The sequence below is a fragment of the Ascaphus truei genome, chromosome 2, assembly GCF_040206685.1.
Source record: "Ascaphus truei isolate aAscTru1 chromosome 2, aAscTru1.hap1, whole genome shotgun sequence".
Classification (NCBI taxonomy): Eukaryota; Metazoa; Chordata; class Amphibia; order Anura; family Ascaphidae; genus Ascaphus; species Ascaphus truei.
The window spans coordinates 318978540-318999576 of record NC_134484.1 but is presented as its reverse complement, the minus strand read 5'-3'; the positions used below and the strand labels follow the sequence as shown (position 1 = coordinate 318999576).

Here is a 21037-nt window from a genome sequence, read left to right as displayed (position 1 = left end):
CCTGTAAACCTACACACTGCAGATACACACAACCCAATAAAAAAAACTCTGCAGCCCTCTTCCGCCCACACACTGCAGACACACACACACACACCAACAAACCAGACTCTGCTGCCCCCCTCTAGTTCCACAAAACACACAGCAGACACACACACACCTTTCTCCTCACTCTCCTGTAGAGATGTCTGGAGGCAGGGTAGGGGAGAGGAGTTAGTGCCTTGCTGGTGCCTCCTGTCCAATCACCTCCCCTGTCTGAGAGCTGCTCTCACTCTGTATGGATGAGAACTGAAAGCCGATTTGGCTTATAAACTTGTCAGGGTACAAAAAAAAAAGGGCTCCATCTACACCCACAAAATACACACCATCAGAAGACACACAGACACCAACAAAACACTCTGCTTCCCCCCTGTAGACCCACAAAACACACAGCAGACTGACACAGACACACTTCTCACACTCCTCACACTTCTCCTCACACTCCTGTACAGAGCTCTTTCTCCTCACACTCCTGTGCAGAGCTCTCTGCAGGCAGGGTGGGGGAGGAGTTAGAGCCTTGCTGCTGCCTCCTGCCAACTCACCTTCCTTGTCTGAGAACTGCTCTCATGAGAACTCAAAGCTGATTGGCTGAAAAACTTGGCAGGGTGACAAAAATTCCGGCCCATTACTGAATGGATAATGCCCGGAATTTTAACAAATCAGAGAGCTGGCATTTCAATAATGCCTGGAATTTAACAGCTTTAGCCTATAATTATACATCACATATTTCTTCTAAAGTAATGAGGAAGACATTAAGTATAATGCAGAACATGCTTTTATTTTTTGTCTTTGTAAATAATTAGTGGCATAGTGGACTAATCGAACAACTCCATGATGATGCACATGATGTACGAAACACATTGGAGCCTTTGATGACCAGTGACGCAGGTAATGTTTGCTACACACGCACCAGAATGTATGGCAGAACTTACATTTAGTTGACGTGGTGACACATACTCTAGGGACAGATCCACAAAGCTCCAGTAGCCTATTTAACCTAATGTTAACCTAAATCAATGTTAAGTTAATTATAATGCCTATGCACTTAAGCAAATAGCGTAACGTTAACCCAGTAAATTCCAGTAAAAAACTCCTTAAATAATGTATGATTATTTTTTTCCCACCCATTAGTGCTAATGATATGCAAAAGAGACGTTCCCCATACCATTGCATATCCACTAGAGTAGTAGAGCTCTAAAGTATGCTATGACAGCAGCTATCCAGCATCTGAGATAGGTCAATGCTAGAACTGCTGCCCTGAATAGCCGAGGTTGTGGGTTCTGATCCTGTTGGGGCTGACACTAGTACCCTCTTCATCACAATGAGCCTTGGGCTTGTGTAAATCTTTTAGGAGGTGTGGGGCATGAGTCATTTAAATATACTTTGTGAATCTCAGGTGTGCTCCTTTTTGAGCACAGGTGTCTCCCATATGTTATCTGGAGGAAGGATTGAGGGGATATATATATATATATTGCTTGGGACAACTAAAATATTTCCACATCTCCCATATTTCAGTGTCTGGATGGAGCTAACGCCATCTCTACGTAAGACAGTCGTAACGCAAGTTATGTTAAGCTAATGAAAAGTAGTACTAACTTAACATTTATTTATAAAATGTTTTACAAGGAAGTAATACATTGAGACTTACCTCTCATTTTCAAGTATGTCCTGGGCAGTTGGTGTCAAGCTTATTCTAATGAGAAAAACAACATCCGTTCTGTTCTATTTAGGTAATGTCATATTACTTGCCCTGATTTTACAGAACTCTGTGGATCAGCCCCATAGAATGCAAGTTCAGATGTGGTGACATCAAACAATAAGCAGAGATGATATCATTCTGCCTGTCTAAGTCTATGGGGCCTATTCTATAAAGCTTCATAAAAAAAATCACTGGGCCGGTTACGCCACCAGTTTTTTGAGCGTTGCTATCACATTATTCAGAAAGCTTCAATTACCTGTGATAGTAAAATTCCCAAAACAGCTAGATTTCAGGTCCAGGGACCCCCTGCTTCCCGAGATACAGGCCCTGTTATGGCGTGCCGATATCTCCTATGCATTTTATTCCCACGGTCACGTGACGTGAGGCGTTGATTGGCACAGTGCGAGGCATTGATTGGCACAGTGGTATATCATACCCATATAATATATGCATGATAAACTACTATAGAAATCAATGGCCAACCTATTAAAACTATCAAGCACAATAATTAAATAAATAAACAAGCACCTAAAACCACAATAATAATAGAACTAAAAAGCCTCAACTACACATCAATAAAATTATTCTAACACCAAAACCGCTAAAGAATAAAAATTATAGTATACCAAAATAATAGAATACAATTAAAGAAACACCCAACCAACAAAACAAATGATGAATAAAACCGCTAGCCAATCCGCAAATGTACTAAAAACAAGCCATCCAAATTCAATGTATAAGAACATAAAATAGAAATAATACCAATCAATACAAAACAAGCATTTGCCGAAAAATGCATTGCCTGTCCCTGTATTTATCTATACGGGAAACAGATTAATACATTAGCAGTTAATGGGTAATGAAAAACATAAAAATAGATAAATACAATAAAAAACCCTGAAAAAAGACATTTACAAACATTCAATATTTATCTTACCTTTAGAAGTCTTAACCCTCCAAATCTAGGCGTATCTGCAAGTTCTTGACCCACGACGTCATCACCCACAATCCGTCTCCATCCACCTTGAAGAACAGCATCAGGTACAAAAAAAACCTTCTTTCTTTAATCTTCTTTCTCCTTCTTCTATCTTCTTCCGTCATTATTTTCTTCTTTTCTTTAATCTCCTTTCTTTCAATCCAAAACCCCATGTTAAATCCACAACGGATGTTGTCCCTTTGTCTTTTTGAGCTAAAGTGAAACGGAACAGGCCTTATATAGGGCCTGTGACATCACATGTTAGGGTCAGATGGTACAGCTCCAATCTGATTGGATGCTGTATCATGTGCCCATCTCATTATTTTTTTTTTTTTTTTAAATATGTGACGTAATCTTCAAGGGAGGTACGTCACATCCTTAAAACCACATGTCTCATATCACATTACAGCCAATGGGATTGAAGACAATCCCATTGGTTGATGTATCATGGGATATGTTACATTAGTTTAAAGGATGTGACATCATCCCTTAAAGTTCCGTCTCATCTAGCTCAAGAAGACGACGAGACAACATCCGTGGTGGATTTAACATGGGGTTTTGGATTGGAAGAAAGAAGATCGAAGATTAAAGAAAAGAAGAAAATAATGATAGATGAAGATCAAAGAAAGAAGATTTTTTTACTGTTCTTCAAGGAGGTTGGAGACAGATTGCGGGTGATGACGTCACAGGTCGAGTGCTTCCTGATATGCCGGGATTCGGAGGGTGAATACTTCAAAAAGGTACTGTAAGTAAAATATTGAATGTACTGTATGTAAAAGTATTTTTGATTGTATTTATTTATTTTTATGTTTTTCATTGCTCATTGCCGGCTAATGTATTAATCTATGCCCAGGGTACAGATAAATGCAGTGACAGGCATCGCATTTTTTGGCAAATACTTTTGAATTGATTGTCATTTTTTCTATTTTTGTTTATTGTTTTGATTAAATTATTTGGAATTTGGATGGCTTGTTTTTAGTACATTTTAAGGTTGGTTAGCGGTTTAAATTAATATATTGATTTGCAGGCAAGTGGTTTTATTTATTTAATTGATTTGTAGGCTAGTGCTTTTATTTCTTGAATTGGTTGGATAGGTGTTTATTTAATTGTATTCTTATGTTTTGAGATAACATAATTTTTATTCTTTTGCTGTTTTGGTGATAGATAAATGTTATTTATGTGTACTATTAAGTTTTTGAATTATTTTATTGTTGTGGTGTTTAGGTGCTTGTGTATTTCTTTTATTATTGGGTATTTTTGGCCATAATGATTTTTATTTGACTGACCATTGAGTGCTATAGTGGCTTATCATGCCCATATTATATAGGCATGATATACCACTGTGCCAATTAATGGGTACAGGGTGGGTAAAGTGGGGCCGGGATGAGTGTTTAGGCCTCCTCGGTGGGTGACGGGGGAGGGGGGTTAATCCCTTAATTACTACAGCGGTTATTAATTGCTAAGGTGATTAAGAGGTTAGGGGCCATTAGATTGTATTTTCTCATGTACTCTTGCTGGCAACGGAGGACATGGACCTGGAGTATGCCGACGAGGACGCCGTTCAAGATGGCAAGGGTAAGTAAAAAGTTTTATTTACTTTATTTACGCTGGCTAATGTTTTATTTTGAATGGGCAAATAAGCTATTATCCATATGTGGATAATAGTTATCTTGCCCATTTCTGTCCGGTATGTGTGGGGGGGGTGGGAGGGGCGGAAATTTGTTGGGGGCAGAGGAGGTGGGTAGTAGGATTGTTGTATGTATTTTTGTTTATTGTGGATAGAGGGATTGGGTGAAGGGGTAATAGCCCCAAGGATGGATGTTTAGGCCAACCGGGTTGTAGCAGTATTAATCGCTAAGGTAATGGAATGGTTAACTACAATGCAACCCCCCGCAAGGCCTAAACACCCACCAAGGGCCAAATACAACCTTCACCCACCCCCTTTACCCACAATAAAGATGGCACTGGCAGTTAACCCTTTCATTGCTTAGCGGTTAGCCGCTAAGGTAATGAAGTTGCCTGTAAATGCATTTTAATTGCATGGGACTCATGCCGGGGGCCTCCGGTACTGATGTTAATGGGTATCAGCTCCAGAAACTCCCGACATCAATCCGATGCAGGAAAAAGGCATTTTTATTTTCTAAGACCTCTCTCGCCGCCTCTCAGCAGCTTCTCCCCAGCCTCAAACCAACTTTCCCTGGCTTGAGGATTTTTGGAGAAACTCGCCATTCTAGAGCCACGATCATCCTCGATAAATTACTCGAGTCTACTAGAATTGCATGAGTTTCAAAACCTGCCGATAAGTGGCTTATCGCCGCTCACCCAGTGATGTGTTTTGGAGGGCAGAAAAAATTGCCGATTCATGCCTTTATCGCCCACTTATCCAGGTATACTGAATAGCGGTAGGCATATTGGCCGAAAAGGCTTCGATAAGTGGTTTATCGAGGCTTATAGAATAGGCCCCTATATGGTTTTTTTCTCCTATCTGAGTGAGGATTTTTACTTTTTACTGGTAAATTTTTTATACATTTATAAAAAATCAGATTTTCTTATGTGCTCTCCCTATTCTTTTGGATAAAGTTTAATACATAGCTCTCAGCCTTAACTCAGGTGCAAATTAAAGCCTGTTCACTAAAATGCATCTTAAGGTGTGGGAAGACAGCACAGTTTAGTAAATATGGGCCCATATCTTCTTTCTGCTTTGCCTGCTATCAAGTGCCACCATTCCAGTCTTACCTTGGTGACTTTACTCACTATCTTTTCTGCATGCAGCTTTGCCAATCTGGATAGAGAACTAATGTGGAAGCAGGGCAGATTGAAATACATTCATAAACTGGGTGATAAAAAAGTGTCTGATTTTATATTTGATTCAACATGTGATGCCCCACTCAGTGCTCTTCAATTCGTCACTGGCAGGCAGATCCTTTTGTCATGGCAGCAATTAAAAAAACTCTGATACTGAGCACACATGCAGCTACATTTGAGAAAAAGCAACAGCTTCATTTATTTAGGCGTTTTGCCCTATCCATTTATATTTGAAAATAAAAGTGTCACGGGCCAAAGCAGTGTCTTAAAATTTTAATGCTTATTTAAAAGCTATAAAAATCTTTACTGCGGTTTCCAGAAACACATGGATGATCTGGGTTTACATTTATTTGGAGAAAGCTGCAGTGTAGTTATCATTTAAAGAACACTAAAAATCTAATACATGCGACAGACAGACTTGCCCAGATGTTTACAATAGGTGTCCAAATACCTAACCAATAAAGCATACTGTAGTCTATACATATATCATTCCTCGTTCAGCCATTTTATTTTTCACAGATTGATATTAGTCAAAGGTACTTCAAACAAGTAACTTTGCATTATTTATTACTTATTATTACTAGTATTTTTTATAAAGCTCCAGAAAGGTAATGTGACTTTCTAGTGTCCACATACAGTATAAATAGTGCGATTTAGTGCATAACCGCTTCATTTGTTTGCATAGTAAATCGCTCAATAACACGTTCAAACTCGTGCCGGCAGTAACGCGTTAGTGTGCAATATTGGGTGTAAAAACATTTGCTACATCTGTGTTTGCAATGGTTTTTCAAGGGTGTATTTACTTGTAAACAAAAATGGACAACAAATGCAGATTATTATTGTACCCAAATTTAGAATTGAGTTAAGATATCTGGGACCACTAAGATTTCATAAGAAATATTAATAACTACTCAAAAGGTACATCAAAATTGTATTAGATAAATATCACACAGTCAAAAAGTCCCCACTTGTGGTAATGCAATACTGATATAAAGAAACATAGTGACAAATATATAAATAATACAACACAACTTCAAATAAACAAAGAATAAATAATTATGTATGTACCTGGCTGACACTTGGCACAGAGAACCAATATTTTGGGCAAAGATCTTAATACTCTTTATTTGAAGGTTTAATGTTTATACAGTACATGTATCACTACTACGTTTTTTATATCTGTATTGCATTACCTCAAGTGTGATATTTTTCTAAATGCAATTTTGAGTACTGTTAGGTTTTGAACCCATAGTGGTCCTATATATCTTAACTCTATACAGGCATACCCCGGTTTAAGGACACTCACTTTACATAAACTCGCATGTAAGGACATATCGCCCAATAGGCAAACGGCAGCTCGCGCATGCGCCTGTCAGCACGTCATAAACAGCAATACCGGCTTCCAACCTGTACCGAAGCTGTGCGCAAGCGGGGAGACTATAGAGCCTGTTACACATGCGTTATTTACATCAGTTATGCACGTATATGACTATTGCAGTACAGTACATGCTTCGATAAGTGGGGAAAAAGGTAGAGCTTCACTTTAAGTACATTTTCGCTTTACATACATGCTCAGGTCCCATTGTGTATGTTAATGCGGGGTGTGCTTGTACAGTACTTTAATATCGCATACAGGAAATGCCTTAGGACATGTTTACATATTGTATGTTATATTATTATTTACACGGTGATGCAAGAGGGATCAAAAAACATTATCTTTTTTAATCCCTCTTGGATCACTGTGTAAATATAAGAATTCCATTACCCCATGCACCCCATAGATCTAGATCAGGCATGTCAAACATGCGGGCGGCCCGCAACAGATATTTTTGCGGCCCGCTCACAACCAGCGCAGCGGTCGTGTGTGTCGGCGAGCGCGTGGGCGGCGGTTAAAAGTTTTGGCCGTGGGAGTAGCGAGCGTGGGTGTGAGGGAAGAGAGTAGCACGGGCGGAAGTAAAATCTGGCCTGCAGGGGCTGGAGGAGTACGGTGGCCGGGTGCAGTCAATCTGCACTCGTGCCGTGTGTGGGAGGACACGGGGGCGGAGTCAAAACCCCGGCGGAGACATTCTCCTTGAAGCCTGGTAAACGTGTGTGTGTGTGTGCGTGCGTGTGCGTGTGCGTGTTTCAGTGTGTGTGTGTATCTCAGTGTTTGTGTTTGTGTGTGTGTTCAGCTCTCAGGCTTACATGAATGATGAGCTTTCCTCTCCGGCACTGCAGCATGTGCCATGTGTGGGATGTGGAGAGCACAGCAGGGGCGGAGCCAACTCCCCGGCGGAGAAAGCTTCAGAGACGTCTGTGGGACTGCCTCCTGCCTGGAAGTATGGTAATAAGGTAAGGACAAGATGCTGATGGGGCATGGGGGCCAGCCTGGGGTCACCCACCCGACCCATGTCACCCCCTGCCCCTGTCACCCCCTGCCACCTCCTGCCTCTGTCACCCTCTGTCACCCCCTGCCCCTGTCACCCCCTGCCCCTGTCATCCCCTGTCCCTGTCACCCCCTGCCCCTGTCACCCCCTGTCCCTGTCACCCCCTGCCACCCCCTGCCCCTTTCACACCCTGCCACCCCCTGCCACCCCGTGTCACCCCCTGCCTCTGTCACCCTCTGTCACCCCCTGCCTCTGTCACCCCCTGCCCTTGTCACCCCCTGCCTCTGTCACCCCCAGTCACCCCCTGCCCCTTTCACCCCTTGCCTCTGTCACCCCCTGCCACCCCCTGTCCATATCACCCCCTGTCACCCCCTGTCCATATCACCCCCTGTCACCCCCTGCCCCTTTCACCCCCTGCCACCCCCTGCCAACCCCTGCCACCCCGTGTCACCCACTGCCACCCCCTGCCTCTGTCACCCTCTGTCACCCCCTGCCCCTGTCACCCCCTGCCTCTGTCACCCCCAGTCACCCCCTGCCCCTTTCACCCCCTGCCTCTGTCACCCCCTGCCACCCCCTGTCCATATCACCCCCTGTCACCCCCTGCCCCTGTCACCCCCTGCCTCTGTCACCCCCTGTCAACCCCTGCCCCTGTCACCCCCTGCCTCTGTCACCCCGTCACCCCCTGCCCCTTTCACCCCCTGCCCCTGTCACCCCCTGCCAACCCCAGTCACCCCCTGCCTGTCACCCCCTGTCACCCCCTGCCCCTTTCACCCCCTGCCAACACCTGCCACCCCGTGTCACCCCCTGCCTCTGTCACCCCCTGTCACCCCCTGCCTCTGTCACCCCCTGTCCATATCACCCCCTGTCACCCCCTGCCTCTGTCACCCTCTGTCACCCCCTGCCCCTGTCACCCCCTGCCCCTGTCACCCCCTGCCCCTGTCATCCCCTGCCCTGTCACCCCCTGCCCCTGTCACCCCCTGCCACCCCCTGTCCATATCACCCCCTGTCACCCCCTGCCCCTTTCACCCCCTGCCACCCCCTGCCACCCCGTGTCACCCCCTGCCTCTGTCACCTTCTGTCACCCCCTGCCTCTGTCACCCCCTGCCCCTGTCACCCCCTGCCTCTGTCACCCCCTGCCCATTTCACCCCCTGCCAACACCTGCCACCCCCTGCCTCTGTCACCCCGTCACCCCCTGCCTCTGTAACCCCCTGCCTCTGTCACCCCCTGCCACCCCCTGTCCATATCACCCCCTGTCACCCCCTGCCCGTCACCCCCTGCCTCTGTCACCCCCTGTCAACCCCTGCCCCTGTCACCCCCTGCCCCTGTCAACCCCTGTCACCCCCTGTCAACCCCTGCCCCTGTCACCCCCTGCCCCTGTGTTTGTGGGGGGGGAGAGTGTGTGTGTGGGGGGGGGGGGGGAAGTGTGTGTGTGTGTGTGTGTGTGTGTGTGTGTGTGTGTGTGTGTGTGTGTGTGTGTGTGTGTGTGTATCAGTGGCTGTGTGTGTATGTCTGTGCATGGTCAGTGTCTTTATTGGTCTGTCTGTGTGTGTCTGTAGGTCAGTGGCTGTGTGCGTATGTACAAGTCAGAGAGAGAATGGGGAGGGAGAGAATGGGGGGGAGAGAATGGAGGGGGGGGGAGGGAGATGGGTGGGGAGAGAGAAGAGGGGATTGCGAGAATGGGGGTGGGGAGGGAAGGGAGAGAAAATGGGGGGGAAGTAGAGAGAGAATGAGGGACAAGGCCGCCAGCAGGGGGTCTGCCGGGGTTGACGTCCCGGGCCCGGTGAGTCAGTCAACCACCCTCTCTCTCTCCCACTCTCTCTCACTCTCCCACCCTCTCTCACTCTCCCACCCTCTCTCACTCTCCCACCCTCTCTCCCCCTCTCTCTCTCTCTCTCTCTCTCTCACTCTCCCTGTCTCTCTCACTCTCCATCAGTTTCTCTCCGTTTCTCTCCGTTTCTCTCACTCTCTCTGGTTCTCTCACTCTGTCTCTCTCTGTCTCTCTCACTCTGTCTCTCTCACTCTGTCTCTCTCACTCTGTCTCTCTCACTCTGTCTCTCTCAGTCTCTCTCTGTCTCTCTCACTCTCTCTCTGTCTCTCTCACTCTGTCTCTCTCTCTCACTCTGTCTCTCTCACTCTGTCTCTCTCCCACCCTCTCTCACTCTCCCACCCTCTCTCACTCTCCCACCCTCTCTCACTCTCCCACCCTCTCTCACTCCCACCCTCTCTCACTCTGCCTCCCTCTCTCACTCTGCCTCCCTCTCTCACTCTGCCTCCCTCTCTCACTCTGCCTCCCTCTCTCACTCTGCCTCCCTCTCTCACTCTGCCTCCCTCTCTCACTCTGCCTGCCTCCCTCTCTGCCTGCCTCCCTCTCTGCCTGCCTCCCTCTCTGCCTCCCTCCCTCTCTGTCTGCCTCCCTCTCTGTCTGCCTCCCTCTCTGTCTGCCTCCCTCTCTGTCTGCCTCCCTCTCTGTCTGTCTTCCTCTCTGTCTGTCTCCCTCTCTGCCTCCCTCCCTCTCTGTCTGCCTCCCTCTCTGTCTGCCTCCCTCTCTGTCTGCCTCGCTCTCTGTCTGCCTCGCTCTCTGTCTGCCTCGCTCTCTGTCTGCCTCGCTCTCTGTCTGCCTCGCTCTCTGTCTGCCTCGCTCTCTGTCTGCCTCCCTCTCTGTCTGTCTCCCTCTCTCTGTCACCCTCTCTCTGTCACCCTCTCTGTCTGTCTCTCTCTCTGTGTCACCCTCTCTCTGTCTGTCACCCTCACCCACTCTCTTCGTTTTTATCTTAACTGCCCTATACCTACACCGAAATAACCTATTCTGCTTTCTTCCAGATCTGACTCTCAAGTTTCACACGGGGAACATTAGAAGACAGGTAAGGAACACCTCCCCTCCAGTATACTACCTTGAGAGACTGCGGATCAGGTAAGATCCCAGGTGGGATTGCTGCTTTGGAAATTGTTAAGAGGGGGCATCCTGACACTGGTTAATGCGTTCAGAATCATTGACATCTGGCTTTTTTTTTTTTTTTAGGTCATCCGACACACACACACACACACACACACACAGACACACATACACACATACACACACAACAACACACACACACTGTACTTTTCGAAATAAACCTACGTTTCTATGAAAATTTAAGTTTTCTTTTTTTTGTGGCCCACCTAGACTTAAACCTTGTTTATTTGGCCCTTGTTAGCATTTGAGTTTGACATGCTTTATCTAGATACTTCATTGATTGTTACTTGTTTATTAAGGTTGAGCTGTGTTTATATATATTATATTATTGCCCTGTAATTCCCTATAAATCAGGATGCAACTGAATCTTTTTTTCTAATCCAAATTTAGAATACAATTTTAAACAACTCCATAATGATGTTGATAATTTTGCAAATATTGACATTGAGCTATACGCTAACCATTTCAATGACTTAGGATATGACTCAGTAGAGCATTTACCAATTTGTTATCCCATCTTCTCCAAAGTTAGTCTCGACTGAAAGCAGCAATAGAAATGAAATTACAATTGTATGACGGTGACAAGCAGTTTGTGTGAAGCACTGTAATTAACAACCCATGTTTTCATTTTTACCACGTTTTTTCAGTTCTGCTATAGATCACTTTATTGGAATTATTGGAATTCGCCACAAGTGAAAGTAAAGCCGTATAGAACCTTCCCCAAGCTTTTCTACCAACAGATATATTTTAGACAATGGGTCAAAAGAGTTGTTCCTGGTTCTTTAACGTGATTATCATATTATCTTGATGACTACTGTACATGGAGCATGACTTGGTTTCCTCTCTACAGAGGTGGAGCTGGGGTATTATTCATTCTGATCCATAATTACTTCCAGGAACCAAATAGGGAAACAAGTGAGAAACCAAAATGAGCAGGATGATATCCACAGAATCTGAATCAAGGAAAGCATTCTGCAGGATGTATTTTTCACACAGGGTAATCAGCCAGTGGAATTGATGTGGATGCCAGAAGAAACAATAAAAGCAACTCCATTATGGGTTTTACAGTTTAGGTTGAATAAGCTCCTTGATGCAAAGCACATTGTAATTTTTAAGAGTAATATACTATAAGGCATGGGCTTCCCACAATGTACTGTAAGTGTAAAGTGTCCTATTTCCCTGCTAAGAATGAAGCTTTGCTCTACACATTTTCATATATTCAGTTGAGCACACTTTTTTTTTACACTCAATTGTCATGTTTTCTGTTCCAAATAGATTTATGTAACGTCCGACCACAGGTATTAACTAAAAACAGTTTGGAGATTTCTAACAGCACTTGAAAAGTTTAGGTAATTTATTTTATTCTTTTAATGTAATCGGCCTGTGTGAATGCAAAGAGTATTCTGCGCTGGTACCGATACTAAAGTCAACTCGGTCAGCAGATCCAGAGTTTATTGTTTTAATGAACACTCCCTGTAGCTTCACCCATTTCTTCCTTGTAATCAACCATTTCCAGCAGAAAAAGAAATAAAAATACAGCAAGTGAAACCAGCGTGATGTGGTGTAATTAATTATCTCTACAGAGGTCGTAGAGAAGAAGCAGAAAGGTTGAATGAAACCATCAACTTGTATTGTAACAGCAGCAGGGAAATTGGTTATTTGCTTACCAAGCAGTAGTTCAATACAAATACACACAGACAAATCAGCACAGCAAGAGAGCACCCTAGACAAAGTTTGTTATACAGATTCCAAGGACTCTCCATGCTGCTGCTTGGAGTGGCTTTGCCTCAGGCTCTCACAGTAATATTATATTTTGTAGGTAAAATATCATAGCGTTTATGTAAAGAAGAGACAGTTGAGAGACTTCTGGTGATGTCACTGAGGGGAGCTCCTGAGACACTCACATCGCAAACGAACAGAAAAGCTATTTACCAACCAAAACTTTTGGAACCTTTGGGTGATTTAGCCCCACAAGATAGCCAGGCATGGCTGGAAAGCAGAGAAAGCTGCAGTCACAGGACGTTTCTCGCTACTTTAGCATAGCTCAGCAGACCCAGAGATGGCGTCGCCACACATGCGCCTCCCGACAAAGAAAGGGAACAGGAGGAGATGAACTCACCAAGCAATATCTAGAGGACTTATTCCTAAAGATGTGCCTATCTTTTCAAGAAGACCTGAAAAGAGCAGTCAGTGGCCTCAAATTGGAAATAGATATCCTAACCCAGAGAACAACAGCTCTAGAACCCAAAATTGAGGAAGCTTTCCAGCTTCAATTGGTGTCTGACGAAGAGATAGTTCGGCTGGGTCATGAGGCAAACTATTTAAATGATAGCCTAGAAGACCAAGAGAACAGAGACAGGTGGCAAAATATAAGGATTAGAAACATCCCAGAGGCCATGACACACGAAAACTTCCCCCCGTACCTTATCAAGCTCTTTGCCTCAATTGTTCCAGACCTCCCAGAGAATGAGTTGATCATTGATCGTGCATACTGAGCTCTTGGTCCTAGGTCCGAAGACCCCAAGAGAAGGAGAGATATAATAGCAAGACTGCACTACTACGCAAGCAAAGACAGAATCATGGCGACATGCAGGGAGAAGGGCGAGGTTCTTTTTGAGAACAAGTCTCTGCAAATCTTCTATGACTTATCAAAGCTAGAAGACGCGAGCTGAGGCCCCTGACCGTACTTTTGCAGAACAACGGTATCCAATACCGGTGGGAGTTCCCATTCAAATTAATTGCCGTTAAAAATAGAAAATGCCTAAATATGTGGTACCCAGAAGAAGCTAATCTGTTCCTCAGATCACTGTGCATCTCCACTTGTGATCGACAACAAGAACCCACGAAGACCCAAGGTGCTGACCGTAATATAGCTCCCCCTCGAGCTTCAGAGAGATTGGCGGGCCAAAAGTCTACTAGGGCGGGTGAGTAGAAGTTTTCGACCCCTTCCCTCGGCACTGAGGCAATTTCTCCCTCTGAGCCGACACCGCCCAGAGACCACCACTATGTGAACCTCCTGTATATCTATATCCTGTTGCCCCAATGGCACTAGCTATTCCCAGAGACCTATGGAGCCCCAAGAGGCTCATCACTCACCTGTCTGTTTTGGCCCTTCGCTGGGTCCTGAAGGATGCTGATCTCGGGCCGTGGACTCCAGCCCTGTCTCCCCTTCGGGGGAGAAGATGTTAGGAGAAATGCGATAGGGCTCTGACGTTATGTAGTTTTTATTGGGAGCTAGCGGAGGGGCGCGATCACCGGCCTAGATTTATCCGATGAGCCTAGGTGCGCGAGAAGGAGAGAGACTGGGGGAGTGGAACTGTTTGTCTGACCGGGCGACATGAGGAAGCGGGTACCATTGTTATGGCTGACTCGCGCAACTGGGTCTTACAATAATTATTGTAAGGCATCATAATATGAGGCTTATATCGCGCAACTGGGTACCATAAGGAGGCTCCAAAAAATGCTTAACAGCCGGCCAAGGCCTGGTTCCTTGACCCATGGCGAGGGGATGAATAAGAAGAAAAACCGTATCGAATCGTGGAGGTTCAACCCTGGATGACATGGAGACCTACCACAGGAGGTTTAGTATATATGGAGATGGGTCGTGATATCCAGCATCAGACCTAATTTGTTTGGTTTCGTTGGGTGGGTGTTTGGCAGAGGAACTACTGGACAAGGGAAATGCCTAGAACGAATAATCCCTACCCCGCTAGCATAACCAGTTAGTGCAAGCTCCAAAGCTGAGAAAGCTCCAAGTTCTATATATTCCCCCCACTCCTGTTTAGAAATGTTTTGATGCACTCTGATGGGAGCGTAAGTTCTAGTTGATGTACTGTTTGATTATAATGCTGTATAGTTGCCAGATTAAACAGGCAACTGTCCTAAACAGACAATGACTGATTTACCTATTTATTTCTAAAACTAAGTATATTTCCAGTTATTTTTACCATATCTCCTCAAATGGTATCTATATGTTATATGGAAAAGGTTAATTATGTTAAACTGAGGGTCGCCGTACCCTCTTCACCGCTATCCACGAATCCCCGGGACCAGGATTGTCTCTCCAGGGCACTAGGCCCACTTCTCCAGTCTCTGTAATGACTGGTATTATTATGCAAGGGCACCTTTTATGCCCTTCCTTGTTTGTTTTTTTGTTGCTTTTCACCTACCGTGTTCTCCCCACCACCCTCCTCCCTCTGCCCCGTTCCTCCAGTTCCAGCTAGCAGAGCCGTTTGCATCCCCGGGCTCTCCGCCCACTAGGTGTCCATGGAGAGATGCTATTTGGCACACATACCAACCTCCCGCAAAAGAACTAATTATAAATTATGACCCCAACCGTGGGAAAGTAGGTGGTATTACAATCTTGTCCCACAACTCGGAGTCATGACTAGTTTGACCTCTCTTAAATTAATTTCTCTCAACGTTAAAGGCCTACAGTCCAACAGTAAGAGGAGACTTGCCCTCCTAGAATTCAAAAGAGCTGGAGCGGATATTCTCCTTTTACAAGAAACCCACTTTAATGTACGTGACCCCCCCCCCCCCCTAACACTTTCAGAGGCACTTTCCCACAGGCGTACTATCTTCGCTCACGAGCAAAAAAAAGAGGTATAGCGATCCTAATCAAAGAAGGTATCCTGTTCAACACTGAAAAAACTATCACAGACCCCGAGGGCAGATTTCTTATAATACACAGTTCTCTTGCAGGCACAGCAGTCACCTTAGTCAACATATACGCACCAAAGAAAACCAATCTGACTGTGAAGAATGTTCTAGAATTAATAGAACCCTAATATCTTACATCTATGATAGTCAGAGGAGACATGAATATGGTATTGACGTTTGAAACAGATAAGTCAACTACCCCGGGTCAAAAACACTCGATTCATGTTCAAAAAACAGTCAAAAAGCTTAGAGACTTGCTGACAGAGTTCTCACTGACAGATGTTTAACACCAAGGCCAACGAGATTACACATTCTACTCCCCCCGCACCAAACATATTCAATAATTGACTATCTTCTAGTCACCAAAAATATTTTCCATTCATCTCTTAGATCAAACATTGGCTCAATAACCTGGTCAGACCACTCCCCAATTGACCTGACTCTTACCTTCCCCTTTTTCAAGAACAATTTATTTAGTTGGAAACTAAATGACTCCCTTCTAAACTATCCTGAAATAGAAAATAAAATTGTCATTGACTGAATATTTTACTATAAATAAGGGAACAGCCCAAACCCCTGCGATGCTCTGGGAATCCCATAAGGCAACAATACAAGGCGATTTTATTTCCATCGGATCCCATAAGAAAAAAAGTACGCTCAAACCATATAAAGAAATAACAGACAAAATAACAAACCTAGAACAACAGCATAAAAACAATCCATCAAAAACATTATAGAAATCCCTCTCTGCCGCTAGATTAACACTAAAACAGATACAATTAGAAAACACAGAGAGAGCTCTGAAATGGACCAATCAGTGATACTATGATAAAGGTAAAAAAGCTGATAAACCTTTGGCTAATAGACTAAGGGGGTCAGAGTTATGTCACAAATTTCCACGATACAATGTAAAAACGGTAAAATCTCACATAATGACAAAGAAATCGCTCAGGAGTTCACCACATTTTATACGAAACTATATAACCTGAACCCTCCAGGGAATAAGTTCTCTAATTTAGACGCAATCTCACAATATTAGGAAAACTGCAAACTTCCCCAACTGACTCAAACAGAAGCGGACATTTTAAATAGAAGAATTACCCAGACTGAATTAGTAGACATAGTTAAATCACTAAAAGCGGCAAAATCCCAGGGCCCAGACGGACTTTCAAATATGTATTATAAATACAGGTCCTGGGACCTCTTCTCTTTTCTCTGTACACACTCTCTCTAGGTGACCTAATAACATCTTTTAGGTTTAAATATCACCTTTATGCTGACGACACACAAATATACTTTTCAACACCTGACCTTACACCTGCTATACAGACCAAAGTTTCTGAATGTCTCTCTGCTATATCATCCTGGATGGCCCTCCGTCGCCTTAAACTCAACATGGCTAAAACAGAGCTCCTCATACTACCTCCCAAACCTGGCCCTACTACCTCCTTCCACATTACTGTTGGAACTACGATCATCCACCCAGTAGCCCAAGCACGCTGCCTAGGGGTCACACTCGACTCCTCTCTCACATTCGCCCCTCACATTCAAAACATTTCTAAAACTTGTCGCTTTTTCCTCCGCAATATAACAAAGATACGCCCTTTCCTCTGTTGCTCGACTGCTAAAACTCTGACTCAGGCCCTCATTCTCTCCCGTCTTGATTACTGTAACCTCCTGCTGTCCGGCCTTCCTGCCTCTCACCTGTCTCCCCTACAATCTATCCTAAACGCTGCTGCCAGAATCACTCTACTCTTTCCTAGATCTGTCTCAGCATCTCCCCTCCTGAAATCCCTCTCCTGGCTTCCAATCAAATCCCGCATCTCACACTCCATTCTTCTCCTCACTTTTAAAGCTTTACACTCTTCTGCCCCTCCTTACATCTCAGCCCTAATTTCTCGCTATGCACCACCCCGACTCTTGCGTTCTGCTCAAGGATGTCTTCTTTCTACCCCCTTTTTATCTAAAGCCCTCTCCCGCCTTAAACCTTTTTCACTGACTGCCCCACACCTCTGGAATTCCCTTCCCCTCAGTACCCGACTAGCACCCTCTCTATCCACCTTTAAGACCCACCTTAAGACACACTTGCTTAAAGAAGCATATGAATAGCACTGTGGATATTCTGAACACATGATACATAAAGCTTGGCCCCCTGCAGACGCACTTACCAGAACTCCCTCCTCCTGTCTCTGTACGTTCTCCCTACCTACCAATTAGATTGTAAGCTCCTCGGGGCAGGGACTCCTCTTCCTTAATGTTATGTTTGTCTAAAGCACTTATTCCCATGATCTGTTATTTATATTATCTGTTATTTATTCGATTACCACATGTATTACTACTGTGAAGCGCTATGTACATTAATGGCGCTATATAAATAAAGACATACATACAATACAATAAAAAATTCCTTTTCGACTCTTACTCCATGTATGTTGGAATTATTTAATTCATTTTTAAATGGCGAGCCGATTCCAGCATCCATGGCCGTGGCAAATCTAGCCATAATTCATAAAGAAGGCCGAGACCCACTCAAATGTGGCAGTTACCGCCCAATATCTTTGCTAAACACAGATCTCAAGATCTATAGTAAAATTCCATATAGATCAGGTGGGATTTATCTCGGGTAGACAGGCCTCGGACAACAACTGGAAGATAATTGATATCATTGACCATGTGCACACCTAACCGGGACCAAGGATGTCCTGTTGATCCTGGATGCGGAGAAGGCATTCGACAAGATAACTTGGTTATTATTAGACTGAACATTGCAAAAATTTGAATTTGGGGGCCCATTTCTAGAGGGTGTTAGAGCCCTATATCAGAATCCTACAGCATTGGTCAAACTTCCCAGAAACGACCGAGATTTATTCAAAATTAAAAATGGCACGAGACAGGGTTGACACCTATCGTTCCTCCTTTTTGCTCTGTCAATCAAACCTCTTGCCTCAAATATTAGAAACAATCCGGATGCCCAGGGTATCCAATAGGCAATATAGATTACAAAGTCTGCCTATTCGCAGATGATATTATTCTAACTCTGTCAAACTCCCAAACAACTTGACCCTCCCACCCCAAGATATTAAACTATTACAATCGAACTTTAAATATAAGTGGAATTCCTCCCACATTAAATATTTGGGAGTCAAAATAGCCAGATACTATGGCTCTTTTTTCAATGCAACTACCCCCTTTCTTTGATAAGATCAAGAAAGACCTACAAAACTGGGATAAATACCAGATCTCATGGATTGGGAGAATAGTATCAGTCAAGATGAATATACTCCCCAGACTGTTATACTATTTCCAGACCCTCCCAATTCTGATACCAATTTCTGAACTAAAAAAACATACAAAGAAAAAGTTTCCAATTTATTTGGCAGGGCAAGAGGCTTAGGACGGTGAGATCGGTCATGATGGCCTCAAGAGCAAAAGGGGGTATGGGGGTCCCAGATGTACTAAAATACTACCAGGCAGCCCAACTACGGCAGGTGGTGATCTGGAACGCTGACCCGAAGCTCTTTTGCTGGCTGAGTATCAAATCCAATTATTCAAGGGATACCCCGCTAGCAAAGTCCCTGTGGTCCCCCAGGGGACAGAATTCAGATACTAATAGATTCAAATTGGGCCCGATGGGATGCACATGGACCATATGAAACAGAACCAGAGGAAAATACAAGCTCACATCGTCCCCGTCCCAACGCACTCCTCTTTTCAATAACCCAGATTTCCCCAGTGGGTGCGAACCAAAACAATTTGACCAATTTCAAACTAAAAACATCCAGATAGTAGCAGAGCTTTTGAATAAGGGGAAGCTTCTCGGCTTCCAAGAACTCCACAACAAATATGAGGCTCCTGATATCCATCTATTTAAATACCTTCAATTAAGATATTTCCTATACAAAACATCCCGTAGCTTAGTCTTTCCTGAAATCTCCAATTTTTAATCATGCTGTCGTAGAGGAATATATCAGAAAGGGCTGATTACGAAAATATATCTAGGAATAGAAGCATCGATAAACACACCAGATCATAATGATATGCTCAAATGGGCAGAGGATTTAAATATCACTATTGATAGAGATGACTGGGAAGATATTTGAGAATATGTGAACAGGACCTCAATCTGCACCATGACAAAAGAAAACAAAAAATATAAAATCTTATTCCATTGGTATCTAACCCCGGACAGGCTTAGACAGATCTATCCAGAAGTCCCAGATCTGTGCTAGAGGGGTTTTGGCAGAACAGGGATATGGACCACATATGGTGGACATGCCCCGCAATACAACATTTTTGGCTTATGATCCAAGAAATTATTAAAGACACAACAGGAATGACAATCCCAGTAGATCCCTTAATATACTTATTAGCAAAGCCAGTAGACGATATGAGTCACTCTCTGAGACGACTGATCTCGTTCATACTGACTGCAGCCAGGTGATCAATAGCAGCCTCATGGAAGAAAATAGCCCCTCCATCCAGACGTGCAGTAGAGAAGCGAATTAATGAGGTGATGACTATGGAGAAACTAACAGCCTTTATGAAACAATCAACGGATAACTTTTATAGAACATGGGAACCATGGATCGAACAATAAAATTATCCGAAATAAACTAGACCAGAACTGGGCTGTAAACAGAGGGGCAGAGAGATCACTACCCCCCTTCTCCCGCTAATCCCCTCCCCCTTTTCTCCTTGTGGTTTCATTTTTGTAATATATTTTCTATATTCTTTTTGTCTGTCTCCCCGAATAAGTTTGATATTCAGCAGTTGTATAAAAAAAATTAAGAGTTGACTTAGATGATCACTAGATTTATATCTATATACCAACTGGCCATTGGAACCATGGATCAGCCGATGTAGACATGGAGAGTCAATGTTATGTAACTGTATGCGATAACTGCTGTAAAGTGTTGATTTTTTACATGCAGTAAAACCCAATAAAATATTTGAAACAAAAAAAAAGAGACAGTTGGTGGTACTGCAAGATACAGTCGACAGTCATATAAGTTGCAGTGCTCAATCTCTTAAGTGCAATTCCCTAGACTTCTGTAAATTACTACATATCTCATTCATCCTATTGTCGAAGGCTCAAGGCAAAGTAGAGTACACACATATTTGTGGACTTCAAGGTCAGCCTAAAGATTCACTAGGCGCACACTCTAATCTCATTGAGTCATTTGTAGTGACTTTGGTGTAAAGAGCAGAGCACATTATTTGTACATTTTTTCTACTCCAGAAATGTACTCAGCAATAATATATGTTCCAATCAAAGCACTGGGGATATTTACTAAGCACCGATGCAGGGTAGCCCACTAAGATCCAGCATTAACTGTCATTCAAGTGAACAGTGCTTAGTGAATGCCGGTCATTGATGTTTCAAGTTATTGACCCAGAACTAGACACTCACTTAAAGCTTCAAGCTGAACTTCATAGTTGACATGGTTTAATGTTTTAAAATGTCCAATGTATACTTTAATGCAACATTTCTGGAGAGCCAGACCATTTAAAACAATAAAACACAATTGAGCAGAGTAAG

The 21037-nt window shown here is 43.9% G+C and overlaps 1 protein-coding gene and 1 long non-coding RNA gene across 4 annotated transcripts in view; one reads left to right on the top strand and one right to left on the bottom strand.

The window, feature by feature from the left end:
* The window catches only part of ITGA9 (integrin subunit alpha 9), a 505378-nt gene that overhangs the window by 19530 nt on the left and 464811 nt on the right, over nt 1-21037 (bottom strand). The window lies entirely within an intron of this gene.
* LOC142487350 (uncharacterized) overlaps nt 1-21037 on the top strand; it is a 176006-nt gene that overhangs the window by 26010 nt on the left and 128959 nt on the right. For all 3 annotated transcript variants that reach the window (XR_012799201.1, XR_012799202.1, XR_012799200.1), the window contains exon 2: nt 840-924. This is a non-coding gene — a long non-coding RNA (uncharacterized LOC142487350). The remainder of the gene's footprint in view (nt 1-839; nt 925-21037) is intronic.